This window comes from Zophobas morio, unplaced genomic scaffold, assembly GCF_036711695.1.
Source record: "Zophobas morio isolate AGI-343-1 ecotype UQ-CSIRO unplaced genomic scaffold, CSIRO_AGI_Zmor_V1 ptg000002l, whole genome shotgun sequence".
Lineage (NCBI taxonomy): Eukaryota > Metazoa > Arthropoda > Insecta > Coleoptera > Tenebrionidae > Zophobas > Zophobas morio.
Window position 1 is genome coordinate 11,487,321 of NW_026972107.1, and position 6,908 is coordinate 11,494,228.

General features: G+C 30.8%; 1 long non-coding RNA gene across 1 annotated transcript; it reads left to right on the top strand.

Moving 5' to 3' along the window:
• The first annotated feature begins 3,436 nt into the window (after positions 1–3,436).
• LOC135144117 (uncharacterized) lies at positions 3,437–4,137 on the top strand. The gene is made up of 2 exons (XR_010282996.1): positions 3,437–4,056; positions 4,103–4,137. It is a non-coding gene; the product is annotated as an uncharacterized LOC135144117 (long non-coding RNA).
• The last annotated feature ends 2,771 nt before the right edge of the window (positions 4,138–6,908 follow it).

Here is a 6,908-nt window from a genome sequence, read left to right on the forward strand (position 1 = left end):
GTCAATTTTTTTAATTTTTCAATTTTTTAATTTTGCGATGTTTAAATTTTAGATATTTCAATTTTTTGATATTTAAATTTTTCATTTTTTTAAATTTTTCAATTTTTGAATATTTCAGTTTCGCGATTTTTCAGATTACTTATTAAATTTTCAATTTTTCTATTTTACAATTTCTCAGTTTCGAGTTTCAATTTTCCTATGTTTAATTTTTACGTTTTTCCAATTTTTCTCCTCTTCAATTTTCACGAGTTTTAAATATTTGGTTTTTGCAATTTTTCAAATTTGACTTCTATAGATTCTTAGTTTTACGATTTTTCATTGCTTCAACTCTTCAATTTTTCAGGTTTTTAGGTTTTTGATTTTTCAATTTTGCAATTTTGTTTTTGGATATGTCACTATTTAATTTTTCAAAATTTCAGTTTTGAAATTTTTTTAGTTTATTTATTATTCAATTTTTCGATTTTACAATTTTTCAATTTTTTACTTTTCTAAATTCTTATTGATAATTCTGATTTTCCTATACGACTTTCGACTGTTTCGATATTCTTGTTATTCAATTCTTCAATTTTTCGATTTTTCAGGCATTTTTCATTTTTCAATTTTTCGATTTTTTTTAAGGTTTCGATTTTTCGACTTCACTTTTTTGATTTTTCGATTTCTCAATTTTTTAGATTCTCAGTTTTTGGACATTTCAGTTTTGGGATTTTTCACTTTTTCCATTCTTCAGTTCTTCTTTCATTTTTCAGTTTTGGGATTTTTCAATATATCGATTCTTCGACGTTTCAATTTTTAACTTCTGGATTTTGCGATTTGTCGATTTTTTAATTTTTCGAATTTTAAATTTTAGATTTTTAAATTTTTGATTTTTCGATTTCTCGATTTTTCATTTTAGTTTTTCAATATTTCAGTTTTTCAAGTTTTCGAATTTTTCAAATATCTCGATTTCTTAATCTTTCGTTTCATCAAATTTTGGATTTTTTAATTTTTCATTTTTAAAATTTTTCGATTTTTCAATGTTTGTTTTCCCGATTTTTGGACATTTGGATGTTTCCATATTTTAAATGTTCAGTTTCTAGATTTATGAGTTTTTCAAATTATAACTTTTCGATTTTTTAGTTTGGCCTATTTCGGTTTCTCTGTTTTCCATTTTTCCGTTTTTTCATTTTTTTTCGATTTTCCAATTTTTCAAGTTTTAACTTTTCGTTTTCCCGATTTTGACCTATTTCGGTTTCTCCATTTTTCGATTTTTCGACTTCATGACTTTTCGGTTATTTCTTCTTTTGATTTCTCACTATTTCAATTTTTAACTTTTCGACTTCGGCCTATTTCGGTTTCTTAAATTCTATCTCGATTTCTCGATCTTTTGACTTTTCGATTTCTCAGTTTTTCGATTTTTTACTTTTCGGATTTTCGGTTTTTTGACTTTTCAGTTTGTCGATGTTTCGATTTGCAATTTTTCGATTTTTTAAATTTAGGAGTTTTGATTTCTCGATTTTTCGTTTTTCGGTTTTTGAATTTTTCATTTTTTTGATTTTTAATGCTTCGATTTTTCAAATTTTGGACTGTTTTAATTCCCCAATTTTTTTCTCAGTGTTAATATCAGACAATGTATCAAAAATAACCACAAAAATTTGCAGATTTTCATAAAAGAGAGTCATTACATTTTTCGTGGGGATTACTAGATGAATTTTGGTTAGAGTGGTACCATATACAGGATATTTCTAAAATACATATAAATTTTGAAAATAAGCGGTCTAACAGTTTCAGAGATTCTAATACACATCGACGCAAACAACAGACAGACGACGGACGACAGACAGAGAGCCGGAAACGGGAAATCTATTATTTCATACTGTAGGGGACATGAAACGTCAACTCAAGGCGAATTCATAAACTACAAGTAGGTACAGGAGTATGTTATTTCATAAAATTTAAGTGGCATCTAAAAAATCGAGATGACGTCATCAGAGTATTGGTGCGGATGATTTGAAAAGTTTTGGTGCTCGTTTTACCATCTACAAGGTATTCCTAACATAGATATAAAAGCTGACAATAACGAACTTGTATATGACAGACAGACAGACAGATTACCGACAAACGAGAGACAGACGATAGACAGAGATACACAAATGGAAGAACTGTGTTTTTGTACTCTAGGGGTTATGAAACATCGAAAGAACTTGGAAGTAGCCATTCCCCAGATGGATACTATTACAATACAATAGTTTACGTTCTGCAAGTAAAAAGGAAATGTTCTGTTTTTGGTGAACTGAAAATATAAATCGAACGTTCCTGACGATGAAGTCATTAATTTTCCAAATGGGAGGAATAAGTCAATTAAATCACTAATAAAATGTTAGCATCCTATCAAAATTTCAAGAAAGCTCTTTTTGTAGATTCTCAGAAAAAATGCCCCAGTTTCTAATAAAAATTAAAACATTGCTGTTAAAATCTCCACTTTATGATACTGATATAAGGTCAATTAAATCAGTATTTAATAAATAATGTGAAGTGGGTGCTGCTTCTATCTTTTATATTTGCTAAATGTTATGCTGTCCATATACACATGTATGTTTTGTACCACGTGCATATTTATTGTCGATATGACATACTGTCTTGACATTGCTGAAATGTATCATTTCTTAAGGCACAATAAAACCTACTATTACTATTACTAAATGTAAAATTTACTTTGAAAGTTTCACCTTTTAGGTAATAAAGCGTTGACAAGATAGTTAATTAATCTAAGGAATTATTGCTGTCTGCTTTACAGATGAAGAACCCACGGTTTGATTCCGCAATGTCTCCAATTTTTTGGTTTCAAACAAACACGGTTCATTCTATTTTCTCGAAAACATAGGAGTACAGTAATGTGGGGCCCGCATATATTTAATAATAATAATATAGTTATTATCGTAATAACGCATCCTCACGCAAAATAATATTCTAACTGTTTTTTTCCACAACAGCTTAATTAATTAGTCCTCTTCTTTGTTTCAAGGAGAAAAATCAATCAAATTCCATTTTCTTTAAACATAAATGCCATCGCTGATGCTTGTTGACTGAACGTGCTAACAGTCGAATTCTTTCGAGGTATAAACACAACCACGCACACTTGGAATTTGCGCCCCCACGCCACTGGTTCCTACTTCTACCTTAGCTTTAATCTATTTCTCAAATGAATGAAAACTTGTTTCAGGGTAAATAAGTGGAACCAAATTGAGAACTGTAGTAGTAGGTAATAAATAAAGAGCGGATTTCTAGGTTTAATGCTTTTTGTGAAAAATGTAAGCACTTCAAAACTTTTTTATATCTGTAACTATGATACAATTTGGAGTCATTTGACATATTTTTTTTATGCTTATTTGCTTTTTTTTTCAATTTTATGCATATTAAAACTTATATGCTTATTTAATTCATATTCAAGCCAAGATGGATGCCAATAGTAGTAGTCAGTCCGGTACGTCTGCACAAATCTGCAGAAAATGTAAATCAAAAGTTGTCAGTGCATTAAAATGTATATCGTGTGATAATGTGTACCACCTTAGTTGTGCCAAGGGCGTATCTTATGTAAAAATTTTGGACAGTAAGTCTTTAGTTTGCTGTGATAAAGTGAAAATGCCTCCTGTTGTGTGCGAAGATTCTGAGTTTTTTGAAGCAATGGAACAAATGAGTGGACCTGAGAAAAAGGTTGATATTGCTGTTTTCAATTATATTATTAAACAAAAAGACGAAATTATAAAGGAGCTAAGGGATCGTGTAAAAACGCAAAGTGAGATGATAGACATTTTGATAAAAAGTTCGAACAACTTGGGAGGCTCCACTGATTGTAGTTTATCATCAATGGACGCTTTTTCGAGTAAGATTATGAATAAAAACGTGAGTGGTGTGGAAGCAAGAAAAGTGGTAAACAAAAGTGAACCTGAAATACGGAACACTATTATTTATCCTAATACGAATTCATGTAATGAAGTTGATCTAAATAATTCTTCAGACAATGGTAAAAATCCTTCTGAGAAGGAGGTAACAGGTGATACTTTAAAACGTCGGCCGAAAGTAAGTAAGTTAATTATTGGCTCAGCAGATATAGCTTCTAGTTCAGGTTCGTCAGATTTGTCATCGAGTGATCATGATTTCGTAGCTGTCACCAGAAAAAAAAGCAGTCATATACATATTACAAGAGTAAACCCTAATGTTGATGTGAACAAGATTACTGATTATATCAAATTTAAGTTAAAATCCCATGAAGAAGTGCTGAAAAATAAACGTCTTCCTGACTTTAAGCTTATTAAATTGGACTCTAAATTTCCTGAGTTATATAGTTCTTTCAAACTTACTATCGATTTTGTATATCAAAATGATATTCTGGCTGCATCTTTTTGGCCCAAGGGTGTAGCGGTAAGGAAGTTTTTTCAATCGAAATCCATACATTTACAGCATAACACATAATTACAGAGCGTCAGAATTTTGTTCTACTCTTTTTTATAATGAGCTATCCTTACTGTTCTATTTTTTTTTTTTTTTTCTTGATGTTTAGATATATTTTGCAGGCATACGTTGTATTTAATTATTTATTTGTAAGATAGACTACTATTTACTTTTGTTTTGTATTCTGTAATTGGAGATTAATCTCTGTTGAGTACAATAAATTATTATTATTATTATTATTAACGCTTGTTTCGACGAATATGAGTTTTAAGGCATATTTTGTTCAAATGCCGGCCTTGTCGGGATGACAAATACTTGTTAGTTAGCCGTATCGTATCGTATGCATTTTACCTGGACTTGACCATTGAAGTACACTTACTCAAGACCCTTTTTGTGAATAGGTTCCGGTCGTTTGGGTAATAAAATTTTATTATAGAATTGGAAAAATTTTCCATAGATTTTATGACTTTAAATCCTTACTTCCGTTGATAATGAATTAAAGCTTTTAACCAGATGTTCTTTTTCGGCATTTTGCGGCAAGATTGCATTTTGCGTTGAAGATTTTCTAGAAAAAAGGATTATTGTACCCAACTACCTACCTTAAAATTTTTCTAATGGACACTTTTAAGTAAGTGAACCGTTTATTTCACAACCATCAGTCTATCGCATCTGTCGTAGTACATTGTTATACGTAGTTCTCCCTTGTTACATGTTGAGTTCTTTTTGGTAATATTACTAATATTTTAAAAGAATGCCGAAAGTAAAATCGACGCCGGATGAGTGGATAAGGGATTTTCCAGAATTAAAATTAGAAAACAACAAAATATTCTGCAGAGCTTGTGTGAAAACCGTAAGCCCACTAATTTTTTTTTATCTATTTTCCTTTGTTAATCCTGTATATGTACGTTGTTTTAGATTCAAAGTGATAAAAAATATAACGTGACGCAACATGTCAGAACGACTCTTCATGTAGAAAGGAAGAAAATGTTTGAAGTTTCTAAAATTAAACAGCAGATCATACATGAATCTGTTGCATCTACTTCCACAAAAGATGAGCAGTTTCAGTTTAATTTCGATTTATGTAAAATGATGATCCAGTCCAATATACCTTTAAAAAAATTGGAGAAAGGCCCTCTTCAAGAATTCCTTGAAAAACACTGCAATCGACATATTCCGGTTGAAAGTACTCTCCGGAAAAATTATGTAGGCCCGGTGTTTCGGCAAGTTTACAACGAAATTAAACATCGCATTGGAGATAATTATTTATGGTTCGCTGTCGATGAAACAACCGATAGTTGTGGAAGATACGCCGCAACTTTAATTGTTGGAATCTTAAATGAAAATTTCCCTAGTCGAGGGTATGTAGTAAGTTTGAAAATGTTAGATAAAACAAATGGCAGTACGATTACCAGATTTGTAAATGACAGTCTTACGTCACTATTTTTGCCAAATGTCGTACCGGCGAATAAAATTTTATTGATGATCTCGGATGCAGCTCGTTATATGTTGAAAGCAGGGAATAATCTAAAAATATTGTACCCCAATTTAATTCACTCTACTTGCATTACCCACGGTTTAAACAGAGTGGCTGAAGGAATACGTTTGCAGTTTCCTATTGTTAATAAATTAGTGGCAAATGGTAAAAAGATTTTTGTTAAAGCCCCACTAAGAGTGCAACATTTTAAGGAAAAATTTCCAAACATACCATTGCCCCCAGAGCCGATTATAACGAGGTGGGGAACATGGTTACGGGCCACATTTTATTATGACAAATATATCAAAGAATTTGAGGAAGTAGTTACGGAGTTTAGCGAAGATTCTTCTCAATCGATTAAAGATTGCATAAATATTTTTGGAAAACAAAGATTTACGACAAGATCTAGCTTTTCTAAGAAGCAATTATCAATTCGTATGTGAGGTAATAGAAAAGTTAGAAAAACCCAACATGTTGTTGGTAGATGCCATAAACTTAGTGAAAGAATTTAAACAACAAGCAAACGCAGTAAGGGGTGATATTGGTACTAGAGTATCTCAAAAACTTGACGAAGTGTTAAATAAAAATGCAGGTTTCGGTGTTCTTTCCGACGTTGCTCGTGTTTTACAAGGCCAGAAGGTGGAAAATTTGGAGTTAGATTCAACATTAGTTGCAAAATTCCAATTTGCGCCAACAACGAGTGCGGATGTTGAACGCACATTCTCCAATTTTAAACACATTTTAAATGATCGGTGAAAACATTTTACAGTGGACAACTTGGAACATATTACAATCATAAATTGTTTTAAAGAAAACTGAAATACGTGTGTAAAATATAAAGTCTAGGATTATTGTAATAATATTTTATCCAAAGTTCCAAGAGAAGTTCTTTGATTTGTAATATGATTATGTTTTTAATGCTTTTTTGCTTAAAATAAAACTTTTTTAACGAAAGTGTAATGCTTATTTAATGCTTTTTTGCTTAAAATAAAACGTTTTTATTAAA